The sequence below is a fragment of the Apis florea genome, unplaced genomic scaffold, assembly GCF_048593485.1.
Source record: "Apis florea isolate Af1SG1 unplaced genomic scaffold, ASM4859348v1 contig_2411_pilon, whole genome shotgun sequence".
In the NCBI taxonomy this organism is placed as follows: Eukaryota; Metazoa; Arthropoda; class Insecta; order Hymenoptera; family Apidae; genus Apis; species Apis florea.
Genome location: NW_028256580.1, coordinates 1128833 through 1144112, shown reverse-complemented (window position 1 = coordinate 1144112; position 15280 = coordinate 1128833). Strand labels below are relative to the sequence as shown.

General features: G+C 29.3%; 1 protein-coding gene and 1 long non-coding RNA gene across 3 annotated transcripts in view; both read right to left on the bottom strand.

The window, feature by feature from the left end:
• LOC100868446 (uncharacterized) overlaps window positions 1-15280 on the bottom strand; it is a 57145-nt gene that overhangs the window by 22764 nt on the left and 19101 nt on the right. The window lies entirely within an intron of this gene.
• LOC147658001 (uncharacterized) lies at window positions 10899-11802 on the bottom strand. The gene is made up of 3 exons (XR_015291385.1): window positions 11562-11802; window positions 11325-11459; window positions 10899-11257 (listed from the first exon to the last, which is right to left on the bottom strand). It is a non-coding gene; the product is annotated as an uncharacterized LOC147658001 (long non-coding RNA).

The window sequence follows — 15280 nt, the reverse complement described above, 5'->3', positions numbered from 1 at the left end:
TCCAGCAAGAACTTGGCGACTGCCATCAACCGGTACCATCTAGAGAACAGCAAAGGAGGGGTGATAGAGAACAGCAAGAGGGGAAGGGGAAAGAACGAGAGGGTTAAGAGCACTTTTGCGGCGAGTCGGAGATGCCCCGTGTGTGTGTTTTCTTGCCAGGTTTTAAAGAGGCCGTTACGTAAAAGCAACGAAGAAAAGATGACTCCTGTAGGACTTCTTTTTTTTTCTTATTTTTCTTTTTTTTTTTATTCGAGAAAATAAGACACCACTTACTTTCACTGAAAAATTGATCGTGATTGATCTTCGGTTTTTCATTTTTCAAAAAGTTTTTTTGTAAAACTTTTTCATTGGGAAATTAGATGAAAAGAAATTAAGTAAACGAAAAAAAAAAAAAAAAAAAAAAAAAAATGTATATTATCGTCATCATATGTCATATCACTAATTCGAACATTACGTAGTAAAAAAAAGCACACGTGTAGAAATAGATGATATGCAACTAAGGAGATTATTGATTGTTAATTACGTAACGGACTGATGAAGACAAGACGTTTTACAAACTCGTTATTTACCGAGTTACAATTTTCTATTTCTGGTTGTACGCCCTCGCCCACTCATATGCAAATTGTACACGATTATAGACAATATGCAACACACGCTACTGTATAGAAACAATTATTACGGAACAACGAATAGGACACATCGAATTATTCTAGCTAATCAATATTCAAATTAAAATTTGTGAATGGATTTTATATTTTTGCGGCATAAGAAGTATGACGTTTTTAAATTATTTTAATTATCATTACAAATCATCTAATAATCATTTGAAAATTTCCTAAGTATAAATCATGATTAAGAGCATTTAAATATAGCATTTCTTTGACAATATGAATTATTTTAAAAATCCGTGTTCTCAAGATTTAATGCTTAATTTCTTTCAAGTGAAGCAATTTTAATTATATATATATATATATATATATTACACGATTATAGACAGATATATATTATATTCCTTGTTTCAAATTATATCATAATATTTTAGTCCGCTCGAATGACAATTATTTGACGAAAAAAATTGATTAATGGAAAAAAAAAGAAATAAGAAGGATATGAGATAAAATGACGCAATATGATACAAAATAAGATACTAAATCTATATCAAACTAATAGATTTCCTAAAATAAATAATCTTAGAAATCTTATCTTAATGATATAAAATCATATACTATCATTATTTATTTTATTTAAATGCAAAAGTATATTGATAAAATACATATATATATATATATATATATATATATATATATATTATACATATATATATATCATACTGATATAATTGACAATAAGTCAAAATATCGATATATTGGATTAAATCTAACCTTGATATTTCATTTATTGTATGACGTAATCTATTGCGTAGTTATATTTGTAATTCTGTTTTATTGCAGTATAAGAGGATCATGGATAATGTAAAAACATAATGATAATACAAAGAAATATCTATATGTCAAGAGGATAGATTCGATCCGCTACATTGAACGGTCAACGACGTTTTGACTGGTGCGCATTCGTATCGCGCAACACGTGACTAAGCACCGAACCAGTCAGCCTAGCTAGTTGAGTGGGAAAGCCTTTTTCCTTGAGTTTCGTATACGAATAATAACAGATAAAAGTATTGTAACGTGATGCAAATTCGGAATTTATTAAAGAATCTTCTTTTAATAAAAAAAAAAAGAAAATATCTAAAAAAAATATATTGATAAATATATTTTTTAAAATTATCAAAATTTTATTGCACTGAAAAAATTTGTCAAATTCCAACGAAACAAAATTTGAAAATAAATCAAATTTAAAAAAACTATACAGATACTCGATGTAGATAACTATGCAGATTTTCAAATTTTTCGAAAAACAAATCGTCTTCTTTGAAATTGTATTTAATACGAGATCAAGAAATTCGAGCTTGAGCAAGTGTAACTTCGTGCATTGGCCACGCGGTTATTCAATTTCGTGGCAACGAGATATGCGGTGCCGAAGAGAAAACGAGTACCGCTACGACATGAGTTCCGAGTCGAGTCGTTTTCCCCTTCATGCGGTTTCCTCCCTTCCACTTCGACACCTGTCCCCTACTCCGCCCCATCGATGCTTTCCATCCTTTTTTATCATGCATAACCATCGCTCTTTCTCTCTTTCAACCATTAGTGTTGTTCTGCCATTACTATAGACCTTCTTCACTCCTCGGTCATCTTTCGTACACTGCAATTTTTATTGGTTAACGGTCAAGTATAGCTAAAGATAAAAATTAAACTTCATGGAAATTCTTGTTTCCACTTATTTTTTTTTTTCAAATTTTCAAATAGAATGAAATAGTAATCAATTTTATCAATTTTATTTTACGTGTTACCACATGTTTTATTCTCTTTTGAGAAAATATAATTATTCATAGAAAAAAGATTTATCCAAAAACCAAAGAATTTCGCAACGAAAATAAACAAATAATTAATCAAATTATTAATATACTAATGAAACGAACGATTCTAAAGTCGAGAAATAAAGATCTTTTTCTTCTTTTAGCTAGATCTCAGAAACTTTGATGGCTCGTGTTTGTTCAATTATAAGACAGCCGGAGTACAACGCTCCCAACAGCTCCTCGCTACGAACGAGTCCTGACTCGCGTTTTTCCACTTCTCCCGATGCACACATATTCGCCCCTCCCTTCTACGCACGTGTACAAACCATACTATAGCGCGATCGTACTCATTTCATGCAAGTTTTTTAATCATGTGTTTTTATAAATGTTCTTCGAATGCCACAAAAATTTTCCTACCTGATATATTATATGTATTATCTATAAAGATATTTAACAATAAATAATGCCTAGAAAGACAAATTTCAATTTTTCAAATAAAATAGATTGAATAATATGAATAATGAATAAGAATTTTGAAAATTGCTTTTAAATAATTTTTAACTATTAAACGCAACGAGTAATGTGAAAAGTTTAGATTAGAATTACAAATTGATACAACGATCGATTGAAATTAAAATTCATGAAATGAAATAAATAAAAGTTAAATTTGCAATCTATATTTTGAATTACCTAATTGAAATATTATATTACAATTAATACATTAAATTACAATACATTAAATTTTCATTGTTATAATCACAAATCGAATACATCGAATAGCAGATAGTTCAAAACAATGGATTATACAAGAAGATCGTCGATAAATTGATATCAATAATATTACATAAGGAAATTAACTGAAATAATTTGAAATCACAAATTATTGAAATCTCAAAATATAGATCTAAAAAAATAGAAATTTTTTTTCGAACGCAGAAAGAAGATTCGGTATATTTTAAAGAGGGACGAGGACTATTCAACTCTTCTATCCTCGTTGTTAGTTTATTCATCTTCGTTGCTCTACGTCCCTTCGTTCCTCTCTCGTTGCTGCCGAGCACTTCTCTATTCGAGACGCTCGATATTTTAATTCTTGCCGATCGACCAGCTCTCTTGTGAACTACCTTCGTCCATGAATATCGTTCTCGCTCGAAAGACGCGCCGGAAATACGGAATATCGATGACACTTCAAGGCAAATAATTTGTGTGAAATCAGATAGATGAGTTGAAGAACTATTACTAAATCATTTCTTCGTGGATTTAGTTAATTAAATAAATAAACAATTGAAATTCATTTTTTTCATATTTTAATTTGTTAAAAAATATCAGAATTAAAATCTAATAAAAAATCAAAATATAAAATATAATATAATATAATATAATCAAAAAATCCTAAATTTATGATATCCTATTATCAAAAAATTAACTATTATATTACGAAAAAAATTATTATAGAATCGAATGTTTGTGATAATTGACAAATGTAATGTATATACAGTTAACGATTATTCAAATGAACTTTGAATGCATAGAAGAATGTAGAACGTAATATATTTTAGATGCTCGTTTTTAAATAGATATTTGAAGGAAAAGAAAGAAAGAAAAATGAGTTTGTGTGGTTCAAGCTTTACTTCATCTCTTGAACTTCATTATTTTTCTCTTTCTTTTCTTTGCTCTTCTTTTGTAAAAAGAAAAAAAAAGAAGAAAATCTTTTATTTTGATTCATTTATCATTCTTCTTTGTTGGATTGTCACATAGTAATTTTTTTCGCTTATTCTTATTCTATAAGTGTATGTACTTTTTCTATAAGTGTCCCCTTGTCACTAATTATGATTTTTCTCTTAAAGGAATTTTTATTTTTCTTATTAGATCTAATTTTCTTTCCTCTACTCTTTTCTACAACATATATCTTATTATTTTATTAGTAATACAAATAACATAATATCGTAATAATATAATATCAATAGACAATAATATTTTTTTTCTATCAAATGATCAAATTATTTTACTTTTTTTTGTTCATTTTATTTTCTTCTTTTTCTCATTATTATTAATATATAATATATTTACTCTTTTGTCTCACTCACTTCATCGTCAGACATTCCTTTCGTTCTGTTTTTCTATCTCTTGCTTTCTCTTATTCATCGATTCCGTTTCTGAACACCGACTGTACCATCATCTTTCTCGCTCTCTTTACAGTTCACATCCATTCTTCGCTTATAGATTCTCTACTTTCGTCTTTGTTCCGCTTTTATTCGTCTGTCTTTTTCTTCACTGTTGCCAGAACGAATACATGGACATGTAGTTATAAGCACCTATACATTCTCAGCGCGTCATTGTAGACCAGTGAACAGCCGGCTCAACCGAGGACGAGACGACCGATCGATTTTTATGGTGTTTCAAAATTCTCTATGCCTAGTTTCTTCTCAGAAATTTAACCATTTATATTGATCTATCTATGTGACCTTTTTATTTTCATATTGACCTTTTATTTGACCTTATATTTTTTTAATCTCTATGAATTTTAAGGTTATATCTATATATATTTTATATTTTATAATGAGAATTATTATTTCTATATTAATTAAAAATTATACAATAATGAAAAAAAATTAATGCAGAGAGAAAGAGAGAAAAAATTCATATCTTAAAATTAATTAATGATGCATGATCATCTTATTCTCTGAACAACAAATCCTACAGTCAATTTTCATTGGATCTTAGAGAAATCATTAACCTCTTAACTAATCTGAAAACTGATTAACGTTGAGTGATTCCTCTATGAGGAGTGTTTATTGAACTAAGATTGGCGATTTTCTCGAATTCACATCTTTTATTAAATCACAAAATATTATATAGATTAAAATCATTGTATTTCTTTTATCAATTATCGATTCTTCTTTTCAGCTATGATTTTAAATGCAACAATATCTTTTATATTTGATTTATAATATGTTCAAGTGATATAATAATAAATAACTAATAATTTAATGGTAAAAGAAAAAATATAATTATGGTTTTGCTTAATGCCCAATGGATATAAATAGTTAAAATTATTTTAAAACTTTTGTTGATGAATGAAGTATATAATATATTAATAGATTAATAATACATTATTTATAATAATAAATATATAGATTAATAATACATTTATAATAAAATATAAAGAATTAACAAAAATGCATTTTCGATCTGCTTCCATTAGAAATTATTGTTTTAATGATTCTCAATAGAACTTTGATTCTATTCCTCTCTATGCGTTAATCTTTATTTTCTATCTCAGTTACTAATCATTTTTATTGACGCAAGCTCCAAATCTTTCGAGAACTTTCCAAGTTCTCGAGTAGTTTATTTTACTGCTAATCGGCAATAAATTTTCGATTCATTTAAATTTCTTTTTTTTTAAAAATCTGATTTTTCTTTTGAAAATTAATGTTTTTTTAGTATTATAAAATTAATAACATTTAATATGAAAGAATCAATTGAAAAAAGAAGAAAATGATAAATGATCAATACTTATTTCGTAGTGCCTACTACGAAATACTATACTATATACTACACTATAGTATTCGAGTAAAGACGTTGTAGGATATTGTATCCTGAGGATTCGAAATCTGATCTCTCTATTCTGTAGGAACACAAGATTTGTGGAAGTGTACATATCTAGTAAGAGACACTGTATACACGGTCTTCTTGCAAATCGATAAACTGGTATTTTGAAGATATTGGTTGTGGTCATTTTTTCATTTATACTTGCCACTCTCATAATCATTTCAGATGCATGATTTTTTTAAAAATTATTTGACTAATATAAATCATCTATGATGAATTTTAAATGAATTTTTTTTTAAATTAATTTAAGACTATGCGTAAATGTATAATATTATAGCAAGTTTATACATTATAGTAGAGTAAAAAATTTATTTTTAATATAAATGTGAATTTTCGAAGAACAAAGAAATTTGAGGTTAAAGATCATTCACAAAGTAGCTCATTAAATAATGAATATATTAGAAAAGAAAAGAAAAAAATTTCACTTTCCATCGGAGACGTTCGATCTCAAAACGAATTGTGTTAAGCGACCCTTACCTTTCTAGTTCGACTTTCACTAACATTACAGCTGCTAAAGATTCAAAGGATCAGAAATATCATGAAGTATGTGGTTTTTATAACGTAATGATAATAATTTCGAATATTCGATATCGAGCGGTGACTCGTTAATTTCAGCGAACACAATCGATAAATAATTGAAACGTTTTATTAACTCTATCACGTCGCCGTGTGAATTCCACGGAAGCATTGATTAAAACACAGATTCCATTCTTGTTGTGTTTAAACAAAACAAAATATTAAAATATAAATATAAAAATGTAAAAATTGTATGTTTAACATTTACATTCCACATTAGGTTTTCAATAGAAGGCAAAATATGAATTAGAATAATAACAATAGAGAATAATAATAAAGAATTAATAATAAACAAATAAATTAAAATCAGGTTGATTATTTTCTAAATTAACGAATTTGATTAGGCGAAATCAACTGGGACGAGTTCATTAAAACTTGACGCGGAATCGAAGGTAAAACAGCTAGCGAATCAAAAGAGGTTAAGGACCTCCCTTTTTCCCGCTCTTTTCTCGTTTCGAAGGCGACTTTTAAAGGCTAGTTTGGCCCCGGTAATCGGATTATTTTGGTGTGGCGCGTAAAACACGTTCGTTATCGGAAGAGGTTGTGAAGGGGGACACGATACGACTACACACCGCAGTGTGTTTACACGCGGGAAACGACACTACCTACTACTAGGTAGTATGTAAGTAAGTACCTACACAAACGAAGATAGAACGAGAACGACGCCGCCGTCGACGATAGGCGGCGCTGTCGGCACCGCCAGCTTTTCACAGTTGGTCGCGCCATGCCAGAAGATCGATCAGTATGGATGGTCTTATGCTTGATATGCTATTGAGTTCGTATTATTTATGAATCACGATAACGGAATTGCATCGTTTCATTTTCTGTGAACGTGTTTAATTTATAGAAAATTTATCATGAATTAAATTCTGAAGATTTTAGAGAAGTTAAAATTATAGGAAATCTATAGAGATTTTATTAATTTTGATTAGATTATATTATATTAAATTTAATAAAATGATAATAAAATGATTGTATAATTCGTTAATTAAAAGAGTATAAAATTCTATCATTGTATTATTTATGAAATTAATCAATCGTTTCATTTTTAAAATTATATGTATATATATATATATATAAGCATTGTTGTAAAAGAAGATTGAAAAATGAACAGTCCAAATATAATCAAAGATAATCTTATAAAAAAAAATTCGATTCGATGTTTATACTTGCTATAAAAATAAAACACAAATAACCGCTAGCTAAATAAGCAATGTACGCTCTGATAACTCGACATTTTTTGATAGATTAGGTCAGGACTTAAAATATCTTTCGAATCGTACGCGAATACACGTACATATACGTACATATGTTCGTTTAATTTTTTTTTTTTTCATTTCTTTGTTTCAATTTAAGATTAAATTCAATTCAAGAGATAATAAAAATGATACTTTTTTCCTTCGTTAAAAATTTTATATAAAATGTATTAAAATATTATTTACGCATTATCAAAGTGACTTTTTAAAAGATAGTAAGTAATTATAAATAAATAATAAATGATTATTTATTCGTAATTATATTTTAAACATAAGATATAAGAAATAATATTTTTTTGAAAGTGATATTTTTGTAAAGTATTTTATAAAAAATTCGCTGATTGTTATAACAGGATATAAATATCACAGTGAGCTTCTAATGAAAATGGTCGTACACAAGTGAAAAGCCGTTCTTCGTGTCGCCATTCTGGCTTTTCTTTTCTTTTCTCTCCTTACTACCTCCCTTCTCTTCGTCACCCGGCATTTCCCCTCAATCTCCTAACTCCATCAACTTTTTAGGGATCTAACGGATAATGTATAACTTTCATTCCTAAACCATACAAGCATGTTCCCGCAGACTCATAAGTTTTAACAAACAATAACTTTAGTTGCAATAATTGCGTGAAACATCTACATTCTTTTTCGTTTTTTTTTCTACGTAAAGATATTTATAAATGGGAACGAGATGTATAAGGTTATAATTATGGATGGAATATGCAATATTGTTGAAAAATGTTGAAAAAAACAATTTTATGAGAAAAGAATTGTGAAAAATAAAATATCATTCGGTCTAAATTAAAAAAAATATATCGATTAAGAATAAAACAACAAGATATTCGATTCTATGATGAGAGGTTAGTTTCGTCCGGCATGGACGGAAAGAAGTGAAAGTTAATTTTTAAACAGGCTGTTACAAAAGCATAATTGCATAGTTAGCCAATCAGGCGATCATTGTTTTGAACGAAATGATAGATACTATCAAACTATCATTAAAGTTGCGATTATGTAAGCGAATAATATTGAGTATCGAAACGGTTTGCATCTTTCTTGCGGATAAATCTGTATATATGTGTAACGTTACCACTGATCGCGCGTTATTAATACATATCGAAGAACGTGTGCCAGCGATCATGATTTATTATCAGTCAACCACTACCATTTATGCATACTCTATCAAGATTAACTTCTTCATTGGAACGCATTCATCATTTATATGATTTATATAGATCACAATTATTAAAGATTTTTCCAATTATTTAAGAAAAATTATATTTTCATCTGACATTACGTTATTTCTTTTCTATAGTTTATAATATTAAACATTACAAATACGTTGTTTATTTGTTTGATTATAAATATTACGAACCGGATTTCCACGAATGTTATCGATTAGTTGAAAGCATTGAAATGTAAGTTACAAATATTTCATCGTGGTTTATTCAACGTGTTATATTATAAACATCGACATTTTCTATTAGATACAAAGTGTGCAGTTCGAAAAGTGATGGTACGGTTCAATGCATCAAAGCAGAGCGATCGTTTGTCGAATGAGTGGTATACTCTCGTCTTTATTTTCAGTAGCAACGCTGGTTATTTTTAGATAGGTTTGGTCACCTTCGAAAGCGTTCTCTCATCGAACACTATGTATATTCGACATATTGATATTCTAATCTTACGTCGTATTTTACACGACGTCGTTGTCCGATCTATTGAAACTTTTAATTATATTAATTTATATTTTTAATAAATCGATAATACTGGTATCTATATTTTAGCAATAAATTAAATAACCTTAAATACATGTATCCTTAATATAATATATATATATATAATGATACGAAAGAGAACGTAATTTTCAATTTCTTATGATTTTATATTTGTCGACAAAGTCGTGCTCTATTATTTCATTTATACTACATTCAATTCAGATGAAATCATTGAGATAAGAGTCAATTTTCCCAGCATATATCAAAGAAGTGAACCTGTTCTTTTATTAGCAAGCAGTCGTGATGACGAGCGTAACTATTAGTTAGAATACATGAATCTTATATAGCTCTCGTGTCCTTTTCTCGTGACTACAATGCAGTGACGTACGATCGACGGTGATGATAACAGTATTTACAGAATCTTCTTTGGTGTTATCTTCACAAGTTTCCGCAACGTCCGTGTTTCTTTCATTAATTTACACGCGAAATTTGTTAACCTTCTGTTTATATTATTTGACGCGGATTAGCAAGATTTTCTACTTCTATTTTAATCTTTATGACCAATAAGCGCCATTACGACCACATCCATTCGTCGAGCTTTCCAAATGTTTGCGATAAATGTGTTTTCGCGTTCCTTTAGATATTTTTTTTTCCTTTTTCGAAAAATAACATTCAGGAGAAATTCAAAGAAGAATGAGAACAAAAAATTCTATTAAATTAATTCCACTAAATTATTTCCTATCATTAACGAACGAAATAGTGACTTATTTTCGTCTGTGTTGGCAATCCATCTATCGTAACATTAGCTATTCTTCTATTCATTTTAACTATAGCAAATAAACTATTTCATGTCTTCGTCAGATATAATATCGCACTTTTCTCCACAATTTTATTTATACAAGTATATATATATATATATATATATATATATATTTCATATTGTAATCTAAAAGAATACTATCCATCCAACAAACATCAACTCTAGTTTCGCCAAGTTCCCCGCCATTTCCAATTTACGTTCGTTTATTTTTGAATGTAATGCTTTCCGATGAAATTCAAATCCGAATCTAGAAAACGTGTATTCCGCGATGAGAGAAATTCAGAACCGCCGTACTGTCGGCCATCTTTTCAATGCGCAATTTTCGAAGAAACGTGAACACTCGACAACGCATCTGGAGTGAAATCGGCGTGTGGCGAAAAATAGCGCATTTAATTATAGGTTAAACGCGAGATTCCGCAGAGCGGTTGTTTAAATAGCTACATATTTGACGTCGGACAACACCTTTTTAAAATTTGATATTTGATGAAAACATAGGTTAAAAAATAATAATCTATACATCGGTACAAAGTATCGTTAAATTTAATAATTTTTTGATAAAAATTATAGAATTATTATAATGATTATTATTATAATCGAAATTTACAATTTAATATTAAACAAAGAATCGTTTATAAATAGCTAAATATTATAAATATTATCAAATTATTCAATTTCAAAAGCATTCAAAGCTTGTACATTTATCGATGAGTCTTTTCCTTGTTTCTGTTTTCGATCTTATCGACTTTGACATTATAACTTGCGAGACAATGAAAACAATGTGGTTGAATGAATAATCCTCCTTCGTATTCCTCTGGACGTCTAATTGTAAGAGAGAACTGAAGTGTTGGTAAGATAGAGTTCTATAGCACAGTAGGCACTAAACAAAGATAAAATGACGTGAATCGCACGATCGTTTGCCGAGACATTGTTAATCATACGCATACCTGTCTACTCAGAGAATTCGAAATCAAGTATGGGCAAGACCTTGCGTTATCCAAATTGATAAGCGTTTTGTAGCGTTTTCATCGCTCTTGAATTTTTCTTGGAATATTAAATGTATTAATATTGATTTTTAGGATCTATTGTTGGGAATAAAAAATGCTTGACGAACTGTTACGGAAATTTTCATTCCGTTGCCTTTATTGTTAATCATATCGATGAAAATAATTGGAACCACTCACGTGCACGTAATTTTATTCATTGTTGCAATTTTATGTTGAACCTAATGTAAAATGCGACAACACGTTTCTGTATTGTTAGTAAAAGTTTGTAGTTATGCACGATGTTGTACAATCTTGTCATAGCAAAAGATTGTTCGCAACACGTCGTTGATAGGAGCATTCAACTCGCGATAAGATAATGTTCGTGATTAATCGCTTCAAATCCAATCTGTAGAGTCATTCGAGCTTGACAATCTGCGAACTGCACGATGATCAAATATAGTTGAAATATATGAACGAAATATAACATATTGAAATAAAGATATTTTATGGCTGTTGAAATTGATTTGTATATAATAGAAAATAAAAAATAAAATTAAAACAATAGGATAAGAATTTATTTTAGATTTTATAGTATTTAATATAGCAAATTGTCTGTAAAATTCTCTGATCAAAAAAACGAAAGGGGGAAAAAAATCGTCATGAACAAGTAACATTTTAACGAGATGAAATTCTTTAATCAGAATTTTTTAAATTATCATTATTCCGTAGATTTTGCGCTTAGTTTTTATGAAATATCAGTTGAGATATTAATTTGAAAATAGTTTGGTCGATTCCTCAACAAAATATGAATGTATATAATAGATTACTACTCTCCCTACTTGATTATTGTGTGTCAGTGTGCACGTGACACGTGCGTGAGTACACGGTTACAAAGAATACGCATGCGTAAAGACGTCGTGTGATGTCATTGGACGACAACTATACACTAGGTCTTGCGACACGTTTTCTCTTCAGAACTTGGAATCATGACTTTATGTTCTTTCGGTCAATTAGGATTTTTTTGTAGGATTAATTATTTACCTCAAACTTCTTTTCTTCACGCTATTTTGTAGTATCTTTACTTATATTACACAGTATATTATACTACAGATATATTACAGAGCATCTGATGTAACATATCGTTAAAACGAAGATAAAAAACACGATGTAATCAATCGTTATTTTGCTAAAACATAAAGAGATCGACATTTTGAAAGCAAATGAGGTTAAACGTTGAATGAATTGTAGTTTGAATTTTAATCTTTTATAATGTTTGTTCGAGCTTGTGAAAGTTTAAACGATGATTGCGTTTCTTTCGATATTGTGGATACAAAAGCATTGAAAAAAGAAAAAAATATTCAAATAGATTGGAAAACAGAATCCAGATACGTATAGAGGGTTAGAAGCATTGTCCACCTGTCCATCTCCATTCCCCAGTCGGCCACAAGGCGCCTGCGTGACGTCACACGAGGAAACAGCTGGTCGTTCCTTTCCTATACATGTATACCTCCTTCTCCTTCTTCTGTCTCTTTTTTCCTTCTCCCCTATTATATTCCTCTTTTTCTCTCTTATTTTCGCTCTTTCTTTCGTTTCTTGCTCGAATACCTTATTTCTCTTCTTTCTTTCGCTATGTTAACTCATCGAATATCTCCTTTCCTCTTGAACGTCATCTTCTTCTCTCTTAAATAATATCCCTTTCACTCGCTTTCTTACTCGCACTTGTTTGATCTTGAGAGTTTTTCACTTGCTCACTCATTTACTCGTCTCGCTCGCTCATCGATTTCAAGGATCTCTCACTTACTCAGACTTCCCGCTCCTTCGTATAGTTCATCTTTTTTATCTTGTATGTATTTAGTCTCTCACTGATTTATGACAAAGACGTCCCTGCTTTGACTCACGTTCCTTTTTACCGTGATCAAATTCATAAACGCCTTCGATATCTGTATATTCATACATATGTGTATATATATATATATACACATTTACACATTTTATATATATATATATATATATATAAAAGAGTACAATTTTTAAGCATTTATACACGAAAGAATTCGTTTATATTAATTAAAGGTATACGATTATATCAATATAATGAAAGCTACTATATATTTATCTTGAAATAAAAATAAATCTTGAAATAAAAATAAAAATTATCATTATTGTTATTACTGCATTAGAAATTGTTTTCTTTTTTACATGGAATCTATAGTTACATAAAAATTTAGATACATCGAGCATACTTTCTAAAGAAAGTGATCAGTTTAACATTTAACTAGGTAACAAAGAACGTTTCTTTCGAATTGAAAATTTATTCATCTTTTTTGAATCAATTTTTTTATTTTCTACTTTTTCTTTTTTCTTTCTATGAATTAAATTATTAATGTCTTCAATATAATCATGATCATTAATATTTAAATTTTAATATTTAAGATTAAATTTTATCAAATTTAATTTTCTTGAAATGTATTTTTTCCAAATTAGTTGTTCCATTTACTTGATTATTCGAAAACCTTGAAAGTCGATCGGCCCGATACGCGTCTGTTGTACGTCTGCCTTATCCCGCCACTTAGTGCACACTTAGGTAGCCATGTTTAAAACTGATGCGCGCGCGTATAGTCGCTACAAACGACATCGAGAGAGTGTGCCTTGGGAAACATACTGAACAGGATTTCAGACAGACATGAAAGTGGTATATGCTTTCTCAATGGATTTTGCATTATATTTTTGCAAAATCTGCTTTATAAATCTGTATTATACTTTTTGAATGAATGTTATAATTTAGAATATATGAAGTTTTAGAGAACGTAATACTTTTCTAATTAAGGCATGTTTCCTTATCTTCTGCTACTCGAACACAATTCGAACTATTTAGAATGTTCTTCTCTTTTCCTTTCTGACCAAAGATAATAGCATTCTTTGCTTAAAAATGTATTAGATAGGTTAGTCTTTGTGGGCTTCCACGAGGCCCTTCAAAATGCTTTATCTTGCCTGGCCTTGAAACTAAAATATCAATCGATAATCTTAATAAAAGAAGTTTATAAGAAGAAGTTCAATATAAAATCATTTTTTTTTTGTGATTATCAAGAAATTGTATCACAACATGATTTCTAATTCTTTATAATATTGATTTGATAAATTGTTAATCTTATTGTTAATAATTATTGATATTAATTATTGTATTTCATTGTTTTCGCAATAATTTAATCAGTAGAAAACGCTTCGTAGAACTGATAAAGAAACTCATTATCAGCATATATCGTTAAAAAAAGTTCGTATTAAATTGCGAATATCTTCGGTCTTTGAGAAATTTTAATTCTACCGTTTATAATTTTCTATGAAAATTACTTTTTAATCATAATAGAATGTACATATATTTTATTTTGAAAATGATGAAACAAATCACTCTATCTAAACTTCTTCTTAGGTAGAAAACAATCATTAAAATTCGTAAAAGTGTAAAAACTATTATGCTGTTCGTTTAACTCGAAAATGTGCCACATATTATTCGTGACATCCATCTTCGTTTAACTTTCGTGTCACTGTTCTGGTCGATGTTCTCCTGCTAGGTTCTCATGTTAGATAAATAAAGAGAGTTGCGTTGACGGTAATAGAAAGAGATACAGTAGATAGAAGAGGAATGGAGAATCGTAGCTTCATTTTCGTTTCGCTCGTGCGGAACTCATTCCTCCTTCCTGTACCTTTCGACCCGTAGCATCTCCTTTTCCATTCCTCTGACCGTCTCTCTTTTCCATGTGCATACCCGAGGTTTCTCCCCTCGAACGACTATTACATATGGGGTGTCTCAAAAATGTCTCCCGCTCTTGAAATCTTTTCATCGTGGAAAATGAAATTTATATGTTTCTAGTTTGTTGATGAAAAATTTTCTCATTTACGAGCTGATTGAAATAAATATT